At 47.6% G+C, this 27,759-nt stretch overlaps 1 protein-coding gene across 1 annotated transcript in view; it reads left to right on the top strand.

Annotated features, from left to right (window-relative positions):
- LOC146866934 (lysine-specific demethylase 5B-like) overlaps positions 1 to 27,759 on the top strand; it is a 455,791-nt gene that overhangs the window by 348,437 nt on the left and 79,595 nt on the right. The gene's annotated exons all lie outside the window — the stretch shown is intronic.

Below are 27,759 nucleotides of genomic sequence, written 5' to 3'. Positions count from 1 at the left end.
AGAAAGCACTATATATTTAAACAAGCATTCGCAAAGCCAATAGGTCTTTTATTGGCTGCCAGCATTTTGGTGTTGTGCTTTTGTCATTTGTCTAACTTTAGTGTTTGCGGAGCTGCGTGGTACACTCCAATATCCAAATAAAAAATGGTAAAAATATGTTTTGGTCTTAGAAAGGACACGTTCTCACTGTAGTCCCTGGAACTAAAGGGCACTTTTTTGAGGGTGAACATGTTCCCTGTGAGAGATCAAGATATGGTTACTCATACTGTAGTTAGCGCCAGTGGCTGAAGTAGACTGATCCATGCTGTAGTGGGCGGAACTAAAATGTGTCTACCACAACAGACCAATGGATGAAGAGAGCTGGTGGAATGCCCTTGTGAGTACACCATACATATAATTTGATTAAAATCAAAAGGACTTTGCTAACACCAGACCTAGAATAGATGGCTTTTACACATGGGTTAGTAAATATAGCAGATAACGATGTGATGCACATGGAAACGTAGCTGGTGCGAGTAAGGAGCCCAAACGTTTTAATACGTTTGAGCGCCCTTTGCTTTGTTATGGTGGTACAGTTAGGGTTAGGTACGCTTGATAAGAGCTATGAGACTTCATTTTAGTACTACAGTCCATGGAGCCAGAGGCACCAGGCAAAAACAATACAGTTGAATTACCTTTCTATGAATTGTCTGGTCCTCTGTGTCAGTGGTCTCCTTTCCTGATTCACCGCTGGGATCTAGCAGACATTTCAATTCCAAATAGTAAGCATCCCCTTCATCACAACTGTACCAACCAAATAACAGGCATGCCACCCCATCTGTCATTGTTGAATATTTTGTTGACATGCCAATGTCTTCACATCCAGCCTAGCATTCGCCTCTTTTAAAGCCTCTCCACATTCCAGTCATAAGCGGTTAGCATCCAAATCCAACCCCCTGTGATTTTCTCTTCACCTCCAAAATGTTTACATTTTGTACCATGGAATATGGGCAGAACAAACATCTCTGTTTTTGATCTTCCTCAAGATTAACCAATCATTAAACTTTGCAGTGTAAACTTTTAATTCTGTTAACTGCCTCCTTAACTCTTTAGACTCCTCTGTCTTTCCGACTTTTACAACTCAGTTCTAGACTTGGTTCAAAATAAAATGGCCACATTGTCAACAGCACTGTTTGACTGATATACCCGAGGTGAGCCAAATACTTTATATGTGATCCACTTGCACATCTTTCCTTTACGTCTTGTATTTATGGTGACATCAGGTTATGGTGGAACTTTTCTGTTCAAGGCATATGAGCTGCAGATCACACACTTAGGATAGTAGATCGCCATCTGGTGTTGGGCTCGGATGCTTGCAGGTTGTTGTTGTCTTCGGAAAAAGTCTTTGGTCACGAGATAGGTGACTCCACCCTTGGACTATAGTGCGCATGGGCATCAACTCCATCGTTAGATTGTTTTTTCCGCCATTGGGTTCGGATGCAACTCTTCCGCTCCGGTTGGAAATCTCAATTCCAAGCTTTTCGAAGCGAAAAACTTCCACAAAAACATCGAAGCACCTTCACTCGACATTGATTTAATCGGCTCGATTCTGGACGTCGACACAGGCCGCTGGGCCTATCCACGCCGTGAGGCCTACGGCTCATGGAGAGGACGCCTTTCAAAAAATGCCCCCAGTGTGGAGCAAAATTTCCGCACAGTGACCACCACAAAGTCTGCAACCTCTGCCTATCAGCTGAACACGACGAGTCCAGCGGTCCAGCCTGCGCATCCTTTCGATCCAAGTAGACCATCCGAGATCGAAGGGCTCGACGACACATCATGGCACAGAGAACAGCTCCGGAACCAGAGGACATCTTTGATGAAGGCCCCGATGTCCCGGAAGAAGATTCCGAAGATTTACAAATAATTTCCGAAGCAGACGACTCAGACGACCCCATCACTCCTGGGCAACGTGTGAGTACTACTGCCCCTGCCCCAACCCCACCAAAACCAAAGGCATTGGTCAAGACTTTGCCTGCTGGCCCCAGTCGAGACCGAAAACACCCTTCAGAAGCTCCGCTTCCGGGCTCGGCTCCGAAGAAACATAAGCCTTCCAGTAGCTCGGGAACGAGCACACCGCATGTCATTGTCCAACCGGCACCGAAGACAAAAGACCACTCGGCACCGAAATCGGCTCCCAACGCCTTCGGCCCGAAAATACCAAGGCCAATAGATAAACCGGCACCGAAGGTTCACAAGCCCACAGATACACCTTCGGCTCCGAGACCGACATCGGCACCAAAACCCTCGTCTGTATCGAAACCAACGGCTAAGGACTCTCATACGCCTCCTAAAGCCAAACAATCCACCGATCAACCAAAACCTCGATCGGAACCAAAAAAATCGGTACCGAAGACTGTTTCTGAAGAACAAGAACTTTTTCATCCAGACCCCATCGACCCAAGGCAGAAAAAGATTTACATCAACCCCAAGACTGGACATGTCACCGCGGTGCCCTGTAAAAAACGGAAACTGGACACGCCACCTGCCCCGGTTCCTGTAAACAGGAAGGACTCTGCAACATCCCCTATGCCTCCTTCCTCTCCTATACTGCCTCCTATCCCACCCCCTCTGCCTACACCACCCTTACCTATACCCTCTCCATCACATACACCACCTCCACAGGATGATGATGACCTAGGGGGTGGGAGTGACCCTAATGATCCGTTCACGGATCCAGACACCTCACCACTGGATGATTAGGCATTCCCTCTACCAGACATGCCTGACCCTCAGCCATATCCCTCTAAACCATCGCCTCCTGACGATCACCCGGGGTTTGGCCAATTATTAAATAGAGCAGCACTTTACCACGGCGTCACAATGCACTCAGACGCACCAGAGGAAGACTTCCTATTAGACACTTTCGAACAATCTCAAAAGTCTGTACAAATTCTACCCATGATTAAAGGAGTCATAAAACACGGCCCGAAGTGTTTAAAGACCCCGTTTATGCCAGGGTTCTCAACCCAAAGATAGAAAAGAAATATAGGCCTGCCCCTGAAGACCCTAATTACATCAAAGGGCAACTCCCTTTGGATTCTTTGGTCGTTTCCAATGCTAGGAAACGCGCCAACTCCCAAACCACAAGAGATACACCACCCCCAGACAAAGAATCCAAACTGTTAGAAGCCTCTGGCAAAAGAGTAGCAGCACAAGCCGCTAATCATTGGCATGTTGCCAACACCCAAGCCCTACTAGCACGCTATGACAGGGCCCACTACGATCAATTAGAGACTCTCTTACAACATCTGCCAGACCAATATAAGACCCAGGCAAATTACCTTATCCAGGAGGGAAAACTTATTTCAAATGCAGCAATTAAATGTGCGCTTGACGCCGCAGACACCGCCTCTAGAGCAATTAACACAAGTGTGCTCCTTCAACGACATGCGTGGCTGCGCATTTCAGGCTTTAAGCCAGAGGTACAAACTACAATACTCAGCCATTCTTTTTTTTCTTTTTTCTTTTCTTTTTTCATTTTTCACCACCCCCTCCCCTCCCCTCCCGGAAACTAAACAGAAGACCAACAAACAGCCATTCAATCAGGAACAGCTCTTTGGGCCAGCAAAAACTGCCCTTGAAAAAATGAAGAAGGACACAGACGGCTAAGTCCATGGGAGCATTACAGTCTCCCCAACCACGTGGCTCCTTTCGGCGCTCCTTCTATAGAGGAGCCTCCAAAAGTATGGGAGCGGACACCTCCTCTACATACAAACCCGCTACACAAACATCCCCCAGTAGAGGATATTTTAGAGGCGGATGCAGAGGAAATAACAACAAGGGGCGAGGTCGCGGTAATCACAACACTCGTACCTTCCCTGCCACAAGACAGTGACTTTCCTCAACTCCCCCCAGACCATTCCACTCGGGTCGGGGGAAGACTAAAACAGTTCCTACCTGTCTGGAACTCCATCACAACAGACAAGTGGGTAAGACAAATTATCCAGTATGGTTACTGCCTGGAACTCACAACTACCCCCCCACACATACCGCCCAAGCAGCGTTCCAGGTCACCAGACCATCTTACGCTCCTCAAACAAGAGGTTCTCTCATTGCTTCAAAAACACGCAATAGAACCAGTTTCCTTAGAACATCAGGGTACAGGGGTATACTCACTCTGCTTCCTAATCCCCAAGAAGGACCGGACTCTAAGACCAATACTCGACCTCAGACCCCTAAATCTGTATATCAACTCAGATCATTTCCATATGATCACTCTTCAACGAGTGCTCCCACTACTGCAACAAGGCGATTTCCTTGCCACACTAGATCTCAAGGACGCCTACTTCTACATTCCCATACATCCTGCCCACAGGAAGTATCGAAGGTTTGTGGTGGACGGACAACACTACCAGTTTACAGTCCTTCCATTCGGGGTAACAACCGCACCCAAAGTATTCACGAAATGTCTGGCAGTAGTAGCAGCACATCTCAGAAGACAACAAATTCATGTCTTCCCGTATCTAGACGACTGGCTAATAAAAGCCAAGTCATTCAACAAATGTGTTCTACACACTCACCAAACCATCCAAATCTTACAGAACTTGGGATTCACAATAAACTATCCCAAATCTCATCTCCAACCCTCCCACATACATCAGTATCTAGGAGCCACACTTCCACAGCCCTAGCTTATCCCAGCCCAGCCCGGATAACCAATATACAAGCTCCTATCACGAAATTTCAAGTCCAACACTCCCTTCCAGCAAGAGTGTTCCTGCAACTCATAGGCATGATGGCGTCCTGCATCTTCATTGTGCCTTATGCAAGACTTCAAATGCGTCCCTTGCAAGAATGTCTAGCACGTCAGTGGAACCTGGCTCACGGACAACTTACAGATCTGGTGTTGGTAGACAGCTGCACACATCGCTCTCTGAAATGGTGGAACATAACAAACCTGTCCAAAGGGCGGCCATTCCTAGAGCCTCTTCCACACATAGTGCTGACAACGGACGCATCGCTCACAGGATGGGGAGCCCATCTCCTCGGCCACACCACTCAGGGCAGATGGACCACTCAACAGAAAGTGCTCCATATCAATTACCTGGAACTGCTAGCAGTGTTCCTAGCACTAAAATCATTCCAACTACATCTCCAGAACAAAACTGTCCTTATACGGACAGACAACATGACAGCCATGTATTGCATCCAAAAACAAGGAGGCACACATTCTCTCCAGCTGTCCCAGCTCGCACAGAACATTTGGAGATGGGCCATTCCCCAGAACATATACCTACTTGCAGAACACCTTCCAGGGGTTCACAATCAAATTGCCGATCTGTTAAGTCGACAAACTCAACAGATCCACAAATGGGAACTACATCCCCAAGTCCTCCTGCCCTTTTTCCAACAATGGGGCCAACCAGACATAGATCTGTTCGCCACACACGAAAACGCAAAATGCCCAACCTTCGCCACCAGGTTTCGCCACCCGGAGTCAAAGGGCAATGCGATATGGATGAACTGGTCAGGCAGATTTGCGTACGCTTTTCCGCCTCTCCCACTCATTCCATTAGTGGTACGCAAGCTCAGGCAACCGTCTCTCAAACTGATCCTAGTAGCTCCTACATGGGCACACCAGCCCTGGTTCCCAACACTACTGGAACTCTCGCTAGTTCCACACCAAAAACTGCGTCTCTCCCCGTCCTTATTAACCCAGAACCATGGAGAAATCAGACACCCAGATCCAAGTCAACTCAATCTGGTGATCTGGCTCCTGAAGTCCTAGAGTTCGGTTACCTCAACCTGCCCCCAGACTGCATGAATATTATAAAAGAGGCCAAAAGACCTACCACTAGAGCCTGCTATGCTGCAAAATGGAAAAGATTTGCCATTTATTGCTCTAACAATCATATAAACCCACTGGATGCATCCATCCAGGACATTATTTGCTACTTACTGCACTTGCAAAGTTGTAATTTGGCATACTCATCCATACGTCTCCACCTAACAGCATTAGCAGCCTACTTACAAAATAGACAACACTTGTCACTCTTTAGAGTACCTGCTATCAAAGCCTTCATGGAAGGACTAAAAAGGATTATTCCTCCCACATTACCACCCTCTCCAGTGTGGAATCTAAACATTGTTCTTACTAGGCTCATGGGATCCCCATTTGAACCTCTCCATAAATGCGAACTACAGTTCCTCACATGGAAAGTGGCTTTCCTTATCGCTATCACCTCCCTCAGAAGGGTAAGTGAAGTCCAGGCTTTAACCATACAAGAACCATTCTTACAATTACACCGTAACAAAGTGGTTCTTAGAACAAATCCGAAATTCCTTCCAAAAGTCATATCTCCATCTTAACCAATCAGTAGAGTTACCAGTGTTCTTCCCAAATCCAGACTCTGTGGCTGAAAGAGCTCTTCATACCCTAGACGTTAAAAGAGCCCTTCTTTACTACATTGACCAAATCATTCCGCAAAACAAAACAGTTGTTTGTTGCTTTCTCTCCACCACATAAAAGCAACCCCATTTCCAAATCTGGGATAGCTAGGTGGATAGTTAAATGTATCCAAATATGCTACCACAAGGCTAAACGCACACTAACGGTTCCCCCTAGAGCGCATTCCAACGCAAAAAATAGGGGCTTCCATGGCATTCTTAGGAAACATTCCCTTAGAAGATATTTGTAAGGCAGCCACATGGTCTACAACACACACCTTCACTAAACACTATTGTGTTGACGTGCAAGCAAAGCAGCAAGCTTCTTTGGGTCAGGCTGTCCTGAAAACTTTATTTCAAACTGCTGCAACCGATACAGGTGACCTCCGCTAGGGGAGATACTGCTATATAGTCTATCCTAAGTATGTGATCTGCAGCTCCTATGCCTTGAGCGGAATATGCTACTTACCAGTATGCATCTGTTCTTGGCATGTAGAGCTGCAGAGCCACACACGCCCACCCACCTCCCCGGGACCTGTATCTGTTCCAGCATTGTCTTACTTAGACATCACACATGGACATCTCTCTCTTTTCTACAAACTCCATCATTTCCCATCATGGCGAAAAACAATCTAACAATGGAGTTGATGCCCATGCGCACTGTCGTCCAAGGAAGGAGTCACCTATCTCGTGACCAAAGACTTCTTCCGAAGACAACAACAACCTGCAAGCATCCGAGCCCAACACCAGATGGCGATCTACTATCCTAAGTGTGTGGCTCTGCAGCTCTACATGCCACGAACAGATGCATACTGGTAAGTAGCATATTCCTTTAGCGCCATTCCCGCCAACTATTTTAGACCAGCTCAAGCGCACCAAACATGATTACAGTTCATCTTGCGCTTGTTTGATTAGTAGATAGCCCTATCTTTGTGCCAACTTTATTTCTTTTATCGTGAACATGCACCTTTGAGGAGGGATAGCTTCTTCCTCTAAAGCCTCTTTTGGATTGGTTTACGATAGATTAATCATCATGACTAAGTTTTGGATAAACATACTTTTTTAGCGTGAACTTAGTGTAGGTAAACATGCTGTGCATTATTTCGCCATCTAGTGGTTGGGTTGGGAAGCATGCTCTGTTTTCAAAATTTCACTTGGGTATCGATAAGGGCTGAATCGCCCTGACTATCTATGATGTCAACTGTAAGCGCACCAGACAGTGTTAAAACAGCCAGAGATTTGGATGGCATCAAGGAAACTAGTGTCCTTCAGATAGGCCGAATAATGTATTTTGGGTGAGTATTACTTTTGAGACTCCTAGATGCCATTTTACACTATGACCGCATTAAGACCTGTCTGAACTGCAGCAGAAAGACAAGCCTGCGAACATATGTTCTGTCTTCCAAGCAACCAGAAGTCCGAAAAATGCAATGCGTGTTCACAAACTAATATGTGAGCAGTGCTCCCAGGGAATCATTTGCACGAAAAATGTAAAGGTTAAGCTGCAATATATATGGCGATATACAAATATATGTGTCTTTACATAAATGCATCATTATGTAATCCATTCTAATTGCAAGCAATAATTGCAGTAGATCTAATTTGCACCAAGTATCCGAAGAGAAGCAAACTACATGAAGTGTGTGTGAATATGTTTTTTGCTCTTGACTGTGAACATTTCAACTCTTATTGACACAAAATCCTTTGGTCTCTTCATGACGGGGCATGTCAAACTATTACAGGTCTGGTCTGCAAGGCAGATCCGGGTGGAAAATTCTGAAGTAACACATGCTCGGTTGAATATTCCATACATTGGATGCCAATACACTGCACATACAAAAGGCAGGATACGTTGCGCTGTCCATTAAAGTACGCAATTATAATTGTTGCACTCTGCTCAAACATGGTGGGGCAATCCATTCCCAACGGAGCATGAAGTTGCTAGCTACCGCGCTGCACCTTCACTACTGTTGATGAATTATTGTAGATAAGTATGTTGTATACACACCTGTGTGTAATTCACAAAGTTTTCTGTTTTCGGTGTTTAGTCCTCTTATGATACTTTTGATAATTTATGTAAATTAGATATACTGCATTGGTAAGTTGTAGGCATAATTGATTGCATACAGATGTAAGTATGCAAGGAGATATATAAATGTGAACAATACAATGCGTTCTCTTCACAGTGGCTGCAGACTGTAAAGTAGTTACGTCAAGGGTAGCATAGAAAAGCACAGAACTCTCTTCTCTTGAGCAAATGAGACAGCAGGAGTAATGTCATTTCTTAAAATAAGAAGTCCCTTTAGTAAAGGGATTTCTGTTGCCAGGAGAGTTAAAGTAAGGCTGAACTGTGACAGATAAATTACAGAAAGTACTTTTCACGCACAAGTACAGCGGCTACATTCAGCACCCAATAACACATACTTTTCAGGGGAAAGTTAAGCAAGAGGTCAAGTCAACAGGCTGAACCAAAAGCGCCTATTGACTTTTCCCTCCCCAATCCTATCCCCTGTTGAGAGCAGATAACACCTGTAGTGACAGAATAGAATATTACTCATCAAAATGACAGTCCTAAATGCCAGACAATTGGGTGTTAAATGTGAATAAACACAGTTTTCTATTTACTAAAAACCCAACCCACAATAAAAACCTGTCTCAGTACTGCAAAACAGGTCAGTTTAAAACAATATAACGTGGAAGTAAAGGAACTTTTTCTTTTATCCAGTATTGAGGTATCTTTCATAGATTCACATGCCTGAACCATTCCCCGTCGTCGAGATGGGAGTCCCACTGTAACATAATCAAGCAGTATTTAAAGAATGCCTAAGGCTATAATGGCCCTGAGCCATGTTTTATATAGCCTATCTATGTCCTGGACTAAATGTTAAAGGCAGCCACTCAGCTGCTAGCACCCTCTAGAACCTATCCAGCAGAGGCAGTTTCCATCAGATTTTCACCACATGTCGTGTGTGAGGGGAATCTCCCGGAGTTCTGCTACAAACTTCAGGATTTTATTCCTGGAATATTTCTTAATTATGTCTGATAAAAAAGCCTCTTCCATGCCTGCAAGACCTGTGGCAAGAAGAGGGTTCATGTTGATGATCCTCACAAGGACTGCATTTATTGCTTCCATCCAGCACATGAGGTAAGGCAGTGCAAAATCTGTCGCACTTTCTCTTCTAAAACTCTAAGAGATGGTGGGGGGAGGCTGCTTTTGTGGCTGCAGTCCACTAAGCACCAGAAATCATCTGAAGAGGACAGTGATGGATCATCCAGTCCTCACGAGAGCCAGATCTTATGCAGAAGACTCAGGAGAGGGCAGGAAACACCTCAAACCCTCCCCAGAGAGCAAGTGCTCAAAAAAGTAGAAACATCCAAATGTCTCCTCAGAGCCTTCATCTTCAGTCTCTTATACTCCTGTGAGGAAAGAAAAGAAACATCATAGAGACTCCTCCCCGGATTCTAGGAAGCTCATAGCCGACAAATGGTCGTTGACGACGACGTCACCGTAAAATCGTCGTCGTCCATGTCGCCATCGATGGCAACCCCTAGATCGTCGACAACAAGTAACACAGTGACATCGATGGCAGGGACGACGGCAGCGGTCATCTCCGGCCCCATACTGTCGATGAGAACCTAATTGACGCCATCATCGTCGAGGTCCACTCCATCGACGTTAATGCTGTCGACAAAGACACCGTCGACGACCTCGCTGACGACCCCACCGACATCGCCGATGACAACAGTCTACGACTGCACCATCGACGGCAACATTGGCTGCAACAGAACCTTCGGCAACTGGCATCCCATCTTCGTTGGTCGTGATAACATCGACGCCACCGTTGAGGATGATAAAGGTGTCGGACGTTTTTCCATCCAGAAATGCGGACGTTTAGCAAGAGCTCCCCTGTGCCTCTTTCACACCTTTTAGACCTACAGGAGTCTGATGAAGAGGATGATGATGAGGATGCATTATACGGAGTTGCGCATAGTCCATCTGAGTTACATGTAAAGTGCCAGGAAGAGGACGAGGATTATGACGACTAGCAGCAATACTATCAGTCATATTTGGCGCCACCACATCATTACCAGCATTATGGCTATCATCCCGAATCACGCCCTAGAGAGATGGCACATCTTCCACCGTCTTTGATTCAAGACCTTCAGGCTATGTTGGCGGACTATACACAAAAGTTTCCATCACAAAATATTCAAAAAGAGCCACCACCAGTTCAACCCCAGTTCCTTGAAACACCGGTTTTGCCAGTGACCCCAACAGTATTGCGCCCACCTATACAGGAGCCCAATCCGGAAACCCTTTCTCTTTGGATGAGGAGAAAAGAGGGTGAGATTCCAGAGCTTACACCTGCAGATCCGTGGGAAGATTACAGTTCGAGGCATGTGTGCTGTGGATTCACATGCTTTGCATACTCCTGCCATTTAGTGTTGGGTCCGGATGTTTGCAAGTTGTCTTTCTTCGAAGAAGTCTTTCCAGTCATGAGATATGGCGACTCCTCCTTTCGGTGCGCATGGGCATAGACGCCATTGTTTTTTTCCGCCATCGGGTTCGGACGTGTATTGCTGCGCTCCAGTTCGAAACCGTTCTTCGGGTTTCCCTCGGTGCGCAATCCACTCTCCCCTCGACGGTATTGTTCTCTAGCGTGTTTCCCTGTTCTCCGGTTATTGAATCGTTTGGGAAACTCTCTATCTTCCGTCGGAAACATCGGAGCGGCCCTCTGGCCTAGCGCTTCAGTCCACCCTTCTGCCGATGGAACCAACTACATTCCAATTCTGTCCTCGGTGCCGCGACAAGTACCCTCGCACTGACCTACATCAAGTTTGTAACTTGTGCCTATCACCAGAGAACAAGGAAGAAGCCTGCGATGCCTGTAAGTCATTCCGGTCGAAGAAAACACTACGTGATCGTCTGGCTCGACGACGTGAAAAGCAACACCAAAAGACTAAGCAGCGGTGAAGATTCCGAGCATGAAGACATTGAAGCGTCTGCGGCAGAAGAGGCCATCTCCATCCCATAATCGGATTCTGAACTCTAGATCGACTTGGAGTACGAAGGCGTGCCTCCGGGACAGGGTGCCATGAGTACCGACGACCCCTTTGCCCCAAAACCTCTTCCAAAAAACAAAAGGATAGGGCAGCGCCTCTGCCTTCTGGCCAAAGTCGGCACGAGACCATGTTTCTGACGCCCCGCCTTCTGGCTTGGCACTGAAACAAATAGTCAAGCCTTCCGGCTCAAGACCGAGCCGGACAAAATAATCTTCGGATCCTTAACCCTCCGGTTTGAAGGACAGATCTGGTTCAGAATCGAAACCCTCTTCTCCGAAATAAAAACATGCTTCGGAGCCAAAACCTTCTGCTCCCAAAAGCAAATCTATTTTGGCATTGAAATCCAAGGGCAGCCTCTCCGAGCCTCTGGAGCCAATTTAAGACATTCTCAAGGCTAAATTGGACCCTTAACAGAAAAATTATTATATTCATCATGATACAGGACATATTTCTGCCAAAACACCAGCCGAACGTAAACTTGGCGACCAGCCCTGCTTATCCTGCCCCACAATCCCGTCCACCATTTTCTCTACATTTACCAATTCAAGATCCCTTGCACATAACACCACAGGGATCTCCACATACACAGCCTGAAGGGGATGATGTTGATGAAGACACTCTTTTGCTTGTAGACTCATGGAATGATTACACCATTGACCCTCCATTGGATATTGAACCAGGCCTTTACCCTGCAAAGCCACACCACCAAACGATAACATGACTTATCAGGAACTTCTTGCTAGAGCAGAAAAGTACCATGGGGTGGCCTTACATAAAGAGTCCTTAGAGGAAAACTTTTTATTTGAAACTCTTGGGTCCACACACAGGTCAAGTCAAACACTGTGAGAAAGTGGCTCTGTATATACTGTTCCTTAATAGGTACAGGGTGTACAGAGTCCACAGACCCCAAGGGTTTAACAGAGGTTAAAGTTAGATATAACCTTACTCTCCAAAGTGGTAGCCTGGTCGAGCAGTAAGGCAGTATCAGAGGACAGTGTAAAGCATTTGTTGTACACACTCAGTCAGCAAATAGCTCCACACACTCAATAACTGAACTCTAGGCCAATGGTTTGTATATAAAATATATATGCTTGTTTTATTTTAGAACCAACACTTGGAATTAAAATATACTTTCTCGACAGGAGATGTTTCATAAAAATACTTTTGTATATGCAATAGACTTTTTAGTAAACAGTTACAAGTAGTTGTAGTAGGCAACTCTATTTCTAAACACAATACATTGAGCTCAATGATAAATTCAAGTTATATGCAACAGATTACTTTTTAGATTACTTTTGTAATTCTAGGCCTGGATCCTAGATCCAGTCCTGGGTCAGTTCTCAGAATCCGCTGTTGAAAGTCGACTTTGGTACTGTAATGATTTTTAACTAATATTTAGCTATTTCAAAAGTTAGCACTTAGAAAATATTTCAGAGCAAACAATCAATGATTCCCTATGGAAGAAAATGTAGGTTACAGGTACAGTAGGTTATCGTTACTTTTGTAATCCAGTACTGAGTGCCTAGACTCAGTACTGGGACCTTTATCCAAAACAGGTAAGTAATTACGTTTTCAGATGTTATACGATTTTTGACGAATATTTAGAAATTGCAGAAATCAACACTTAGAAGAAATTTCACAGAAAAACAGTCAATGGTTTCCTATGGAAGAAAAATGAGTTAAAGGTAAGTATAGTTGTGGGTACTTTTCAGAGTCAGTGCTGGGCACCAAGATCCAGCACTGGGAGCTCACCTAAGAGCAGGTGAGTAAATTCGTTTTTGTCACTCGGCTGATTTTTGGTGATTATTTGAAGATTTGAAAAGTCCACACTTAGAAGAAATTTCAGGAAAAAGCCAGCCAATGTTACCCTATGAGGAAAATAGAGTTTGCGGTCTAAGGGTAAGTACTCAACTGGCGATGTTGAGGTTCTGAGCACAGACTCTGGGGTCTCCCAGGGTCAGGTAGGTATAGTTGTTTCACCCTCAGCGGCTCTAGAGCGGCCGGGTGCAGAGAGAGTTAGGCCCAATGTTATCCTATGAGGGATAGGGGGGCCTGGGTTGGTGGCTGCTGTCGGGCAAGCCACGCGGCTGTGGGAGCTGGGCTCCTGGTCACTTACTCAGGGCAAGTGGGGAAGTAGGTTAGAGTAGAGTTTTCACTGCCAGGGCCACTCGGGCGGCTGGGTGCAGGGTGCTTTTGAGCCGTCGGGCGCTCAATTGATTTCTATGGGAAATCTCCGGTTTGGAAAAAGACTGCAGGCTCGGGGACGAGGACTCTTCAGGTGCCACCTCCACTTCGAGGGGTAAGTTGGGTAGTTGGAGGATAGGTAGGTACCCCGGGATTGGGCACAGAGGGCCGTGGGGCACCGGGTGCAGGGGTGCCTTTTGATGTCGGAAATCTTACCCTCTGTTGATCGCGGTTGGGGTGGCACTCTGTTCTGAGGCTGCAGGCTTCTTCAGGATAGTCGAGGGGGGTCCTTGGGTGCCGGACTCGGGGTCACAGTCGCCGTGCGGTCGTCCTCATGGGTTTAGTTCACTCCGGCACCAGCCAGGCTTGGCGGGTGCAGAGTGGGCTGGGATCGCGGTTCCGGGCTGCTGCCAGGGGTGAAAGGTAGGTTCTGAGTAGAGCCTCTACTCATGGGAGTCCCAGGGGATCAGAGTTCAAAGGTAGCTAGGTCCTCCGGGGTTTCTGAGGTTGCTGGCCACAAGAGATGCCGGGTTTGGAGCAGGAGCAAGTCCGAGGTCGACAGGCCGGTAGGGCTGGGGCCAAAGCAGTTGGTGTCTCCCTCTCCTTCGCAGCTGCAGGGCAGGTCTTCTTTTTCGGAATCTGGGGAAGGAAGGTTCAGGGTGCCCCTAAATACTAGATTTAGGGGCGTTACAGGTAGGTGAAGGCCAGGGACCAATGGGTCCTTGTCCTGGGGTGGGTACACCTCCTATCCTGCCTCTCTCCTGTGGGAGGGGGGCAGTAGCCTAATCCCGATAGGGTAGGGCCTCCCATCTTCAAGATGGCGAGAGCCCGGAGATGTGCTTCACCTCGCCTCCCCCACCTGAGGGGTGGGGTGGGCAGGCTGCCACATCCCCTGTCCTTGTATGGGGTTTCCGGCCATGCTTCCCGCCAGAGTGGGGGGTTGCAGTGGCCTGGGGAAACTCCTAGAGGCGGCAGGCCTTTGAAGCTTCCCTTTGCTCATCCTGGGGGAGGAGATCTATCACCTCACCCAGGATGTGCATTGTTGCAGGCCCGGGAGAGCAGGAGCTCTCCCACCCAGGGGTCCAGCAACGTGTCTGCTGTGTGGCAGCCTGTTCAGCCTCAGAGCAGACGTGGATTGTAGGTTAGTTGTAAGGGGGCATCTCTAAGATGCCCTCTGGGGTGCTTGGTACATTAAATCCCACACTAGCATCAGTGTGGGTTTAATGTGCTGGGAAGTTTGATACCAAACTTCCCAGTCTTTAGTGTTGCCATTATGGTGCTGTGGAGCTCGTGTTTGACGAGATCTCAGCACCATGTACTCTTAAATGGCAGCACTGCACTTACAGTGCCCGGGAATGGACCTGGGTACTGTAGGGGCACAGGGCTCCTGCTCCTGTGCCCACACCATGGGCATAAGGCACCCAGCCAGAGGGGTGACTGACATATGCCTTGGCAGTGTAGGTGTTGGGCATGGCACACAGATGTGGGCCATGTCGACTCTTCATTTTGTCCTGCACCCAGACACTCAGCCTGCAAAGGCAGTGTGTGTGTGTGTGTAAGGGTGCAGGGCCCCTAAGGGTGGCACAATAAGTGCTGCAGCCCTTAGGGGTCTTCCCTGGTCACAAGGCCCTGGGTACCTAGGGTACCATTTACCAGGGGCTGACATGTGGCCAGGGTTTGCCAATTTGGAGTTTGTGTGTTTTAAGGAAGGAATATAGGCCCTGGGCACCGGATTGGCAGGAGCCCAGGGTACACTCAGTCAAAGTACATTCAGCAATTTAGCAAAAAGTGGGGGCATACCATGCAAGAAAGAGGGCACTTTCTCACAAACACTCCCTATGCTAAAGAGTATGATGAGGCATTCAGATATCATTTTCAAAGACCCTGTGCGAGCACGCATTTTAACTCCCAGAGTCGATAAAAAATATAAACCTTGTCCATCTCATCCTGTGTTCATCAAAAGACAATTACCTCTTGTGAGAAAGTGGCTCTGTATATACTGTTCCCAAATAGGTACAGGGTGTACAGAGTCCACAGTCCCCAGAGGTTTGGCAGAAGCTAAAGTTCGATATAACCTTACTCTCTAAAGTGGTAGCTTGGTCGAGCAGTAAGGCAGTATCAGAGGACAGTGTAAAGCATTTGCTGCACACACTCAGCAAATGGTCTCACACACTCAAGAACTGAACTCTAGGCCAATGGTTTATATAAAAAAAATAGATGCTTTTTTTATTTTAGAACCAACAATAGGTATTAACTTTCTCAGAATGAGCTGCTTTATATAAATACTTTTGCAATAGGCAAATGACTTTTGTAGAAAGTTACAAGTAGTTGCAATAGGCAACACAATTTTAAACACAATCATGCATTGAGTTCAATGGAAGTTTCAAGTTATTTGCAACAGATTACTTTTAGGATTACTTTTGGGATTCCAGGACTGGATCTTAGATTTAGTCCTGGGTCAGTACTTAGAATCAAGTGATAAAAGTCGACTTAGTTACTGTTATGATTTTTAGACAATATTTTGCTATTTTAAAAGTTGATATTTCATAGAAAACAGTCAATGATTCCCTATGGAAGAAAATTCAAGTTGCAGGGATATGTTATGTTATGGGGAATTTATTATTAAGCGCGCAGCTACTCCTAGGAGTGTCCCGGCGCTGATTTGACCCCAACACAGAAAGCAGAATTAGCATATATTACCACTCTAGTATTGAAAAAGCCAAGTTTTCACGCCCTTACGAAATTTTAAGAGGTCGCATTCCTGTCGCAGCTTGAGAGGGAGGCTATTCCATAGTTTTGCTGCGCCCACCTGAAAGGAGCGACCACCCTTACGAGAAAGGAAAAATTTGGGCACATTTACTAGTTGTTGTGAGGCCGAACGTAATGTTCTGAGGGGTTATAGAGCTGAATCTTATTTCTAAGATAAGGTGCTCCAATTCTATTAATGGCTTTAAACGTTAAGACCACGTATTTAAAACATATCCTTTGTCTTACTGGCAGCCAATGTAAGGTGCTCAGGTGAGAAGACATATGGTCTCTCTGCCCAGCTGTCAGAACTGCCCTGGCCGCGGCATTTTGAACTATCTGCAAATGATTCAATAGGTAGTTTGGAAGACCTAGATACAATACGTTTACATAGTCCAGTCTGGACATAATCAAAGCCTGGACCACAGTTTTCTTGTGTGCAATTGGGAGAAGAGGGAGGAAATTTCTCACAGTTTTTAGCAGTCCAAAGCATGTGCCAACCATAGATTGGACCTGAGTTTTCATACTCAGATCGGAATCAATTTTTATTCCTAAATTCTTTACTGTGCATGCCGGCTTCGCAGGGGGGGGCGCAATTTATTGGCCACCATTGGCGCCATTCATTATCTGGGGTGTGTCCAAAGACGATGATTTCAGATTTATCTGAATTACAAAGTAACTGGTTTTGGCTAAATCAATTAAACAACTCAGTCAGGCGGATGTTAATTTTATTTCCATCGAACGTCTCCTTCTTTCCACACGTAAATGCAATTGTGTGTCGTCAGCATACGATATAATTTTTGCCCCATATTTTTCAGCCAGTGGGCCTAAGGGGGCCATATATATATTAAAAAGGGTGGGGCTCAACACCGAACCCTGTGGAACCCCTACATTTAGGGCTTGAATAGGACTAGAGAAAGGCGGGGCCCAAATTGTCTGTTGACGATCACTTAAGAAGATGGTGAACCATCTGAGAACCGTGCCCCCGATATTACTCTCCTTCAACCTAAGAAGGAGCCTATCATGGGGCACGCAGTGCTTTAAATGGGCCGGTACTCACCGGTACGGAGTACCAGCACTTTTTATTTTTCTCCCTTTGAGTACCGGAACTTTTCCTTCGCCAAGGACAGTACCGGTTCTCAGGGGAAAGTCAGGCAGTGCAGGCTCGATGGCACTGGAGACTGTGCTGCGCAGAAAGTGCTCTGCTTGGGAAAAAAGAGAAGGCAGAATGGAGGGAGGGGCAGGGCAGTGTATGCCTCTGAGTGGAGCCGCTGCTGAGCAATCCAGCAGCGGCTCATTAGCATCACTTAAGGGCTGTTTAGGGTTGTGAATGCCCTGTGGCCCTCTGTGAATAAAAGTGAAGGGTCCAATCAGACCCTGCCCAGTCAATCACACTGTAGGTGTGGGACTCTGAGCCTATCCCCCACCCCACAAATCTAATTATAGCGTGACACCCGAGATGAATGCACCTCTCAGCATGAGTCTGCGAAGGGGGTGTGTGTGTGTGGGGGGGGGGGAATTACACGCTACCCAGCATCAGATCGGGAAGGCGGGCATTGGGTGATGGGATGGTGCCTAAGGGTCTCTCTGCTTTTCTTCCCTGCTCCCTGTCCAGGCTAGCGCCCTGAAGCTATAGTTTGCTGGGAAAGGGGGGAGAGTTAGTGAATTGGCCTGGATATGTGCCTGTTGTTCGCACCTTGGCTCCAGTGTCTTTCAGGCCTTGGTGGGGGGGCGGTTATGTTTTCATAGGCTGTGAGGCATCTTTCCCAGATAGAAAAATTGAGAGGATGTAATGTTAGGGCCGGTCAGAGCTGCCTAACAAGGAACTATGAAAATAGGTTTGAGTCCCAGCTTCAGCTCAACATCCTGTGATTCTGAGCAAATGACTTAATTGTCCTAGGCCTAAATCAAAAATTAATGTGACTTTCTGTAATGTAACTGGTGCACAAGTAATCTCTGCCCTTGTGTGTCTGCTATGTTTGTGTGTTTGCCTGCATTTGTATGCCTGTTTTTGTAACAAAAAAGTGAGAGAAAGAGAGAGAATCAAGACACTCTCAGGAGGTATTTTAAAGAAAATGGGTGGCACTTTGTGTGTACATGTCTGCTCGGCGACAAAGATTCATAAATAACTAAAAAAAAGGGTTGGTGGGTGGGTGACTGAGTGGATGGATGAGTGAGCAAGGGTGGATGTATCTATGGATGGATGAATAGATGGATGGATGAGTGAAATCATGCATGGGTGAAAGAGGGTGGATGATTGGCTAAAAGGGCGGATAAGTGAAAGATTGGATAGATAAAAGAAAGGGTGGATGATGGATGAGTGAAAGGAGGGATTGAGTGAAAGGGTGGATGGAATGAAAGGGTGGATGGAATGAAAAGGTGGATGGAATAAAAGAGTGAAAGGGTTGATGGATGGATGAGCGAATTGATTGATGGATGAGGGAAAAGGTGGATAAAGAGATGGATGAGTGAAAGGATGAATGGATAGGTTTGGAGATGGATGGATAGGTTTGGATTTGAAGGGTGGATAGATGGAATGGTGAAAAACTGAATGATTGATGAAAGACTGAATAGACAATAGAATGTAAAGGTTAAATGGTGGATATCAGCAGGTAAATGGTAGGATGAATGGATAGATTGATGGAAGAGACAAGAGATTTCTTCTGGGGAGGGTCATGATTGTTTGCTTCATTTGCTTGGTGCCATAAGATCTTTTGTTCGAAGTGGGGGGTATTTTCAGTTTCTTCCTACTCGTATGCTTAAAAATATATAGTATTGTGCCAAACAGCAATTAACAGTATGACATTAAAAAAGGTGCAACTATTGCAAAAAAAAAGGAAATGTTAACATATTATCGCATTTCTCTTTCATTTTGTGTAATAAGTTAACTTGCTTTGTTTATATCAACACATTTCTCGTGTTTTGGTGTGTGCTGCAACTAATACAGAAGTCGTTAAGTATCATCATGTCTGGCCTTTAGCCCCGCCCCCTCACTAAACCTGTAGCTCATTTTAATGAGTACCTGCACTTATTTTTTCCCATTTAAACCACTGGGGGCACGGTATCGAAGGCTGCTGATAAATACAGTAATATTAGTACTGCTTTGCCTCCGATATCAAGTACATTTTTGATGGTTTCAGCAACTTCTAACAGGGCAGTTTCAGTACTGAAATACGTCCTGAAGACGGATTGACTCGGGTGAAGCATCTGATTTTCTTCGATAAAATCAGTCAGGGTTGCGTTGACATACTTCTTTACCACTTTAGAAAAAAACGGTAGTAGAGATATCGGCCTGTAGTTGCTGACTACTAGCGGATCTGCAGTAGGCTTTTTTAAAAGAGGGAGAATTTTTCCATGTTTCCAAATTTCAGGCAGCCTTCCCTCGTACAACGACAAATTTAATATTTTATTCACAGCAGGATTTATGACTTCGGCAATTGTTGCCAGTATTTTTGCTGGAATAGGGTCAGTGGGTGATCCCGACTTTAAGGCTGACATGATCTTTAAGGAGGTTTCCTTAGTCATAGGAACAAACTCCAACAGAGTATTCCCACTAGAAACATTTATAGGAGAAGAGTTAGGCAAGCTACTAATCACATTCTGTCCGGAACTCCCAAACGAGTCTTGGATGTTTTGGATTTTATTATAAAAGAATTGGGCAATTTCCTTAGCCCACATGGCCGTGGGAGAAAAAGGGCTTTTTGAGGCAAGGGGAACCGTGAAATCTTTTACAATCTTAAACAATTCCTTCGCACAGTTCTCCGCTTGTTCAATTTTTCTGGCCAGGAATTGTTTTTTTCCATCACGGATCTTAGCATAGTGGACCTTCAACACACCTTTATATATTAGTTTTTCCTCTGTATCGAAGTTCCTTCTCCATCGCCGTTCTAGGATCTTACATGCACTTTTACTCTTTCTCAGAGACTCAGTAAACCATGGTGCCGAGTTCGGGCCTTGCTTGGCTACTAGTAGTTTGATAGGGGCCAATTCCATGCTGTACTCCCGGAGCCAATTTTCCAGCGCATAGACATCGTGCTCCAGATTGTTTTTGACCACCAGGGGAAATTTATTAAGCATATAAGCAGTTGATTCAGGGGTTATTTGATTAAAAGACCTGAAAGTCTCTGAACGGGGATTACAATATCTCAAAGGTTTGGTTAAAATCTTAGCTATTGTAAAATTGACCAAAAAATGGTCACACCAGATAATATGCTCAGGGACCTCTACTTCCAACTTCGTAGTGGAAAAGATCTGGTCTAAAGTATGGCCTTTTTCATGCGTATAGTATGTTCTCGTTACTTTTGTAATCCAGTACTGGGTGCCTAGACTCAGTACTGGAACCTTTATTCAAAACAGGTAAGTAATTACGTTTTCACAATTTATACGAGTTTTAAAGAATATTTAAAGTTTGCAGAAATTGACAGAAGAAATTTCACAGAAAAACAGTCAATTGTTTCCTATGGAAAAAAAATTGGGTTACTGGTAAGTACGGTTGTGAATATTTTTCAGAGACAGTGCTGGGTACCAAGATCCAGCACTGGGAGCTCACCTAATAGCAGGTGAGTATTTTCCTTTTCGTTACTCGGCTGATTTTTGGTGAATATTTTAAGTTTTTAAAAGTCCACACTTAGAAGAAATTTCAGGAAAAGCCAGTCGATGTTACACTATGGAGAAAATTGAGTTATCGGCTTTAAGGTAAGTACTCGACTGGCAGAGTTAAGGATCTGGGCATAGACTTAGGGGTCAGGTAGGTACAGTTGTTACACCCTCAGCGGCACAGGGGCACACGGGTGCAGAGAGAGTTAGGCCCAATGTTATCCTATGGGAGGAAGGGGGCCTTGGTTGGTGGCTGCTGACTAGCAGGCCACACGGCTGTGGGAGCTGGGCTCCTGGTCACTTGCTCAGGGCAATTTTGGAAGTAGATAGGTGTAGAGGTCACACTGCCAGGGCCACTTGGGCGGCTGGGTGCAGGGTGCTTTTGAGCCTTCAGGCGCTCAATTGATTTCAATGGGAAAGCTCCGGTTTAGAAAAAGACTGCAAGCTCGGGGACGAAGATTCTTCAGGTGCCACCACCACTTCGAGAGGTAAGTTGGGTAGTTGGAGGATAGGTAGGTACCCCGGAGTTGGGCACAGGGGGCCGCGGGGCGCCGGGTGCAGGGGTGCCTTTTGGTGTCGGGGAATCTTACCCTCTGTTGATCGCGGTTGGGGGGGGAACCTGGTTCTGAGGCTGCAGGCTTCTTCAGGAGTGTCGAGGGAGGTCCTTGGGTGCCGGACTCGGGGTCACAGTCGCCGTGGGGTCGTCCTCGTGGTCTTTGTCCACTCCGGCACAGACCAGGCTTGGCGGGTGCAGAGTGTGAAGGGTTCGCAGTTCCGGGCTGATGCCAGGGATTAGAAGGAGATTTTGAGTAGAGCCTCTACTCATGGGAGTCCCAGGTGCTTAGAGCCAAAAGGTAGCCAGGTCCTCCGGGGTTTGTGAGGTTGCTGGCCACAAGAGGTGCCGGGTTGTAGCAGGAGCAGGTTCGAGGGTCGACAGGCCGGTAGGGCTGGGGCCAAAGCAGTTGGTGTCTTCCTCTTCTTAGCAGCTGCAGGGCAGGTCTTCTTTCTTTTTGCTCTTCTTTGTATTTCGGAATCTGGAATCTGGGGAAGGAAGGTTCAGGGTGCCCCTAAATACTAGATTTAGGGGTGTTACAGGTAGGTAAAGGGCAGGGACCATTGGCTCCCTGTCCTGGGGTGAGTACACCTCCTATTCTGCCCTCTCCTGTGGGAGGGGGGCAGTAGCCTAGTCCTGATTGGGCAGGGTCTCCCACCTTCAAGATGACGAGCGCCCGGAGATGTGTTTCACCTCGCCTCCCCCACCTGAGGGGTGGGGTTGGCAGGCTGGCACATCCCCTGTCCTTATTTGGGGTTTCCGGCCAAGCTTCCCGCCAGAGTGGGGGTTGCAAGCGGCCTGGGGAAGCTCACAGAGGCGACATGCCTTTGAAGCTTCCCCCTGCCCATCCTGGGGGAGGAGATCTAGCACCTCGCCCAGGATGTGCTTTGTTGCAGGCCCAGAAGAGCAGGGGCTCTCCTACCCAGGGGTCCAGCAACATGTCTGCTGTGTGGCAGCCTAGGCAGCCTCTCAGACCAGACGTGGATTGTAGGTTAGGTTTCAGGGGGCATCTCTAAGATGCCCTCTGTGGTGCTTGGTACATTAAATCCCACACTGGTATCAGTGTGGGTTTAATGTGCTGACCAGTTTGATACCAAACTTCTCAGTCTTCAGTGTTGCTATTATGGTGCTGTGGAGTTCGTATTTGACAAGCTCCCAGCACCATGTACTCTTATATGGCAGCACTGCACTTACAGTGCCCAGGAATGGACCTGGGTACTGTAGGGGCACAGGGCTCATGCTCCTGTGCCCACACCACTGACATAGGGCACCCAGCTAGAGGGGTGGCTGATGTATGCCAGGGCAGTGTAGGTTGTGGGCATGGCAAACAGGGATGTGTGCCATGTCGACTCTCTGTTTTGTCCTGTATCCATACACTCAGTCTGCAAGGGCAGTGTGTGTGTGTGTGTGTGTGTGTGTTAGGGTACAGGGCCTCTAAGGGTGGCACAATGTGTGCTGCAGCCCTTATAGGCCTTCCCTGGTCACAAGGCCCTGGGTACCTAGGGTACCATTTACCAGGGGCTGACATGTGGCCAGGGTTTGCCAATTTGGGTTGGAGGTTTTGGTTTAGGGAAGGAACATAGGCCCTGGGCACCTGATTGACTCAGTGTGCCCTGGGCTCCTGCCAAAGTACATTCAGCAATTCAGCAAAAAGTGGGGGCATACCATGCAAGAAAGATGGCACTTTCTCATACCTCTTGATTCCGTAGTGGTGTCCAACGCTTGCAAAAGGGCTAACTCACAAACATCTGGTGATGCACCTCCCTCAGACAAGGAATCTAAACTTATAGATGCTGCGTGGAAATGAGTGGCTGCTCAAGCCACTAACCACTGGCACAACAGGGCCTACTAGCTAGATACGACAGGGCACACTAGGACGAAATGGAGCAACTGCTCCAGTTCGAGGCATGTGGGCTGCTGAATTCATATCTGTGCATAGATCGCCGCCTAGTGTTGGGTCCGGATGATTGCACATTGTTGTCCTGGAAGAGTCTTCGAAGTATCACGAGATAGGTGACTCCTCCCCTGGACCACGGTGCGCATGGGCATCCTCTCCATCCTTAGATTGTTTTTTTTCCGCCATTGGGTTCGGATGTGCTTATCTTAGCTCAAGTTAGGAAAATTCAGTTTAAGGCCAAAAGGCCTTTAGTTATCGTCGGTACTGTTCCCGTTCGGTATCGACTAGTTTCTTTAGTGCTTTAGCACCTTCTTCCAGCTCTAAGGATCCGTTTGGTCCGAACATCGAACTTCGATCGACGATGGAATCGAGGACTCCATTCAAAAGGTGTCCTTTATGCCACGCGAAATACCCACACATCGACGTCCACCCGGTATGCAACAAATGTCTCTCACCGGATCACGATGAGTCGAAATGTATGGCCTGCGCCCGGTTCCGATCGAAGAAGACTCTCCGGAATCGACGGGCAGCGAGATTGGAGACGCAGCAATCGGCGCCTGGCCCGGCCAACATCTTTAGCACCGAAGACGAGGACGCCGAGAGTGTGGAAGACGTAGACTCCAGCCCCGCTTCCGAACACGACTCCCAATCGGAAGACGACGACGAGGTGATCTTTCAGAGAGAAGAAGTCGTCGAAGAGGTAGGAGACTACGATGAGGCCTTTGGGGCCGAGGAAGATAGCTCCAGCGAGGAGCTAGGCCAACCCGTCGATATGGAGGCCGAAAACATACGTCGTCATGAGGCTCAGGTCGAGGGATCGCCTTCGGGCCTTACCCAAGATCAATCTCACGGTTCTTCGGCCCCGTCTTCAGGCCCGGCCTCGAACACTTCGCAAGAGCCCTTATTATCGAAGACGACTGGATTCCCTTCGGCGAAACCGAAACCATCCATCGCTCCAGTTCCATCGAAACCGAAAGTGAAACTGGTTGTGATCGGCTCGAAGGCCTCGAAGCCCTCCACTCCTTCGACGCTGGCAAAGGTCATCGGCTCCGACCGCGCAAAAAGGGATTTCGGTGCCGAGCCCACCGCAGCGGATACGGTTGCCGAGCCAAAGAAGAAGGCCCTCGGTCCCCACAAGGCGCCTCGGCCTCTGGCACCGAAGACATCGGCCCCAACCACCAAAGTCAAGGTGGCCACCCCGTCTGCGTCGACGTCGAAGACGGCGGCGCCTGCCAAGTCATCGACTTCAACGAGCGTCGATACCTCCCTTCGGATCGATGACCCCATGGCTGCAAAGAAGTCGGGTGCCGCTTCGACGCCTACCTCCAAAGTGCCGACCTTCTCCAAAGAGCCATCTGCATTCACCGTGCAACAGGTCTCGGCATCGTTGCAACGCATCAGAGAACGGGCAGCCCTCCACTCTACGTCGGGTCCCGACATGCACAAGGCTTTGAAAGCACCCTCGGTGCCGACCAACATCACGTTTGGGTTGCCGCCGCCCACGGCGCCGAAACTGTTCGAGATTCGGACACGTGTCCGCCAGACACAGTCCCCATCCACTGGACAAACAGATTTCGAGCCTTCACAGCCACAATTTATCGACGCCAACACTGGTAGGTTGATGCTCCGCAAGCGGAAAATCACGCCAGAGAGGGGATTGGACTCCTACAAAATTCCTCTCAAACACAAATTGCCGGCAGGGTCGGAGCCAGTGATTCATGAACACTTTCAACCCTTCCATCAGGATCCACCGTCCTTTTCTCCTACGCCTTCAGAGGCAGACGCAGTAGAGGACTATGTAGGGGATGATACCACCTACCCTGGAGATGTCGATCCTGATGATCACCTGCAAGACTCAGATCAGGCATGGGATGACCCCACAGACCAGGGTACCGCACCAGATACCCATGACACGCAGCTTTATAACATAAAGACATCTCCCACAGAGGACACTGCTGCCTTTAATGCCCTCATAGATCGGGCTGCTGCCAATCATGGAGTAGAACTCCATTCTGACACTGTCGAAGAAGACTTCTTGGTGGACACTTTCGCCTCTTCCGAAAGAACTGTCAAAACTCTGCCCATGTTAAAAGAAGTTCTCAAACCTGCAAAAGACATTTTTAAAGAAACAACCAGGGCACGGGTGCTAAACTCCAGGATTGAAAAAAAATACAAGCCTGCACCCGGAGACCCTATGTACATTAGGGGTCAGTTACCTTTGGACTCCATGGTGGTTGCTAATGCTCGCAAAAGAGCCCACTCACAAACAACAGGTGATGCTCCTCCCCCAGACAAGGAGTCCAAAGTGCTGGAGACATCAGGCAAATGGATTGCAGCGCAAGCAGCAAACATCTGGCTCATTGCCAACACACAGGCACTCCTGGCCCGTTATGATAGGTCCCACTACGACACACTAGAATCACTACTCCAACATTTGCCAGATGAATATAAAGAGGCTGCGGAGCTCCTCATCAGAGAGGGACAACTCCTTACCAATGCATCCATCAAGTGCGCACTGGATGCAGCCGACACAGCGGCGAGGGCAATCAACACAAGCGTCATGTTGAGAAGGCATGCATGGTTAAGAATCTCAGGCTTCAAGCCGGAGATTCAGAACAATATCTTAAATCAACCGGTCAACCCAGACTATTTATTTGGCCCTGAAGTTGACACTACCCTCGAGAAAATTAAAAAAGACACTGACACTGCGAAATCAATGGGGGCTCTGCAGACGCAGCAGTTTCGTAGTGGCTCCTTTCATCGCCCCGGGAATAGAGGAGTAGCTAGAGGTCAGGGGTCACAGCAGCAGTACACTAAAGGGGGCACACAAAGTACCTATGATAAAACCAACAGAGGTGGATATCGTGGCTCCAGCACCAAGGGCAGAGGACGTGGTTACGGCAACACCAGGTCCTCCCCCAAAAACAAACAGTGACGCCCTCTCCCTTCCCCCCGACCACATAACACCTGTCGGGGGGAGACTCCAACGGTTCCTGTCAGCGTGGAAAACCATCACCACAGACATGTGGGTCAGGGACATTATCCAGCACGGTTACTGTCTCGAATTAATGTCCACTCCACCCAACATACCGCCAAAGCACCGTCCTATGTCCGTAGAGCACTTGGCATTATTGCAGCAGGAAGTGCTAAGTATGCTGCAAAAAGGTGCAATAGAGGTCGTGCCCGTCAACCAGCAGGGGACAGGGGTGTACTCTCTGTACTTCTTAATCCCAAAAAAGGACGGGTCGCTCAGACCTATACTAGACCAGAGACCCCTCAACCAATACATTCTCTCAGAGCATTTCCATATGCTCACCCTACAGCAGGTTCTCCCGCAGTCAGGGAGACTTCCTAGCCACACTGGACCTAAAAGATGCGTATTTCCACATACCCATACACCCATCACACAGGAAATATCTCAGGTTCACTATTCAGGGACATCACTATCAATTCAAAGTTCTCCCCTTCGGAGTAACAACAGCACCCAGGGTCTTTACCAAGTGCCTAGCAACAGTGGCTGCACATCTACGGAGACAACACATTCACGTCTTCCCTTACCTGGACGACTGGCTTGTTCAGGCAAAGTCAGCCAAGCAATGTGCCAGCCACATGTCCCTCACCATTCACCTTCTTCACAGTCTGGGATTCTCACTAAATTACCCAAAATCACATCTCCAACCCGCACACATACGACAGTACCTGGGTGCGACCATAAACACTCTGGCAGCCACAGCTCAGCCAAATTTAGTGAGGATCAACAGCATGCAACTGCTGATCTCAAAGTTCAAACCTCAACACTCCCTTCCTGCGCGAGTGTTCATGCAGTTGATAGGCATGATGGCCTCCTGCATTTTCATAGTCCCGCACGCGAGACTACATATGCGCCCGCTTCAGGAGTGCTTGGCACGTCAATGGAATCAGGCTCACGGGCAATTAAAAGACCTAGTGTTGGTGAGCGGTCGGGCATACAACTCTCTGCATTGGTGGAATCCACAAAACCTTTGCAAGGGCCGACCGTTCCAAGAGCCTGTTCCACAAATAATACTGACAGCGGACGCCTCTCTCCAGGGTTGGGGAGCTCATGTACTCACTTACACAGTGCAGGGACTATGGACAACGCAACAAAAGAAGATGCACATCAACGTTCTGGAACTGATGGCAATCTTCCTAGCCATGAAGGCATTCAAAGTGCACTTGTGCAACAAAGTCGTGTTGATCCGGACGGACAACATGACTGCCATGTACTACATACAGAAGCAGGGAGGAACACACTCTCCACAGTTGTCTCATC

The sequence above is a fragment of the Triturus cristatus genome, chromosome 1_2, assembly GCF_964204655.1.
Source record: "Triturus cristatus chromosome 1_2, aTriCri1.1, whole genome shotgun sequence".
NCBI classification, from domain to species: domain Eukaryota; kingdom Metazoa; phylum Chordata; class Amphibia; order Caudata; family Salamandridae; genus Triturus; species Triturus cristatus.
The sequence above is the reverse complement of the archived record's forward strand: the minus strand, read 5'-3'. Positions and strand labels throughout refer to the sequence as shown.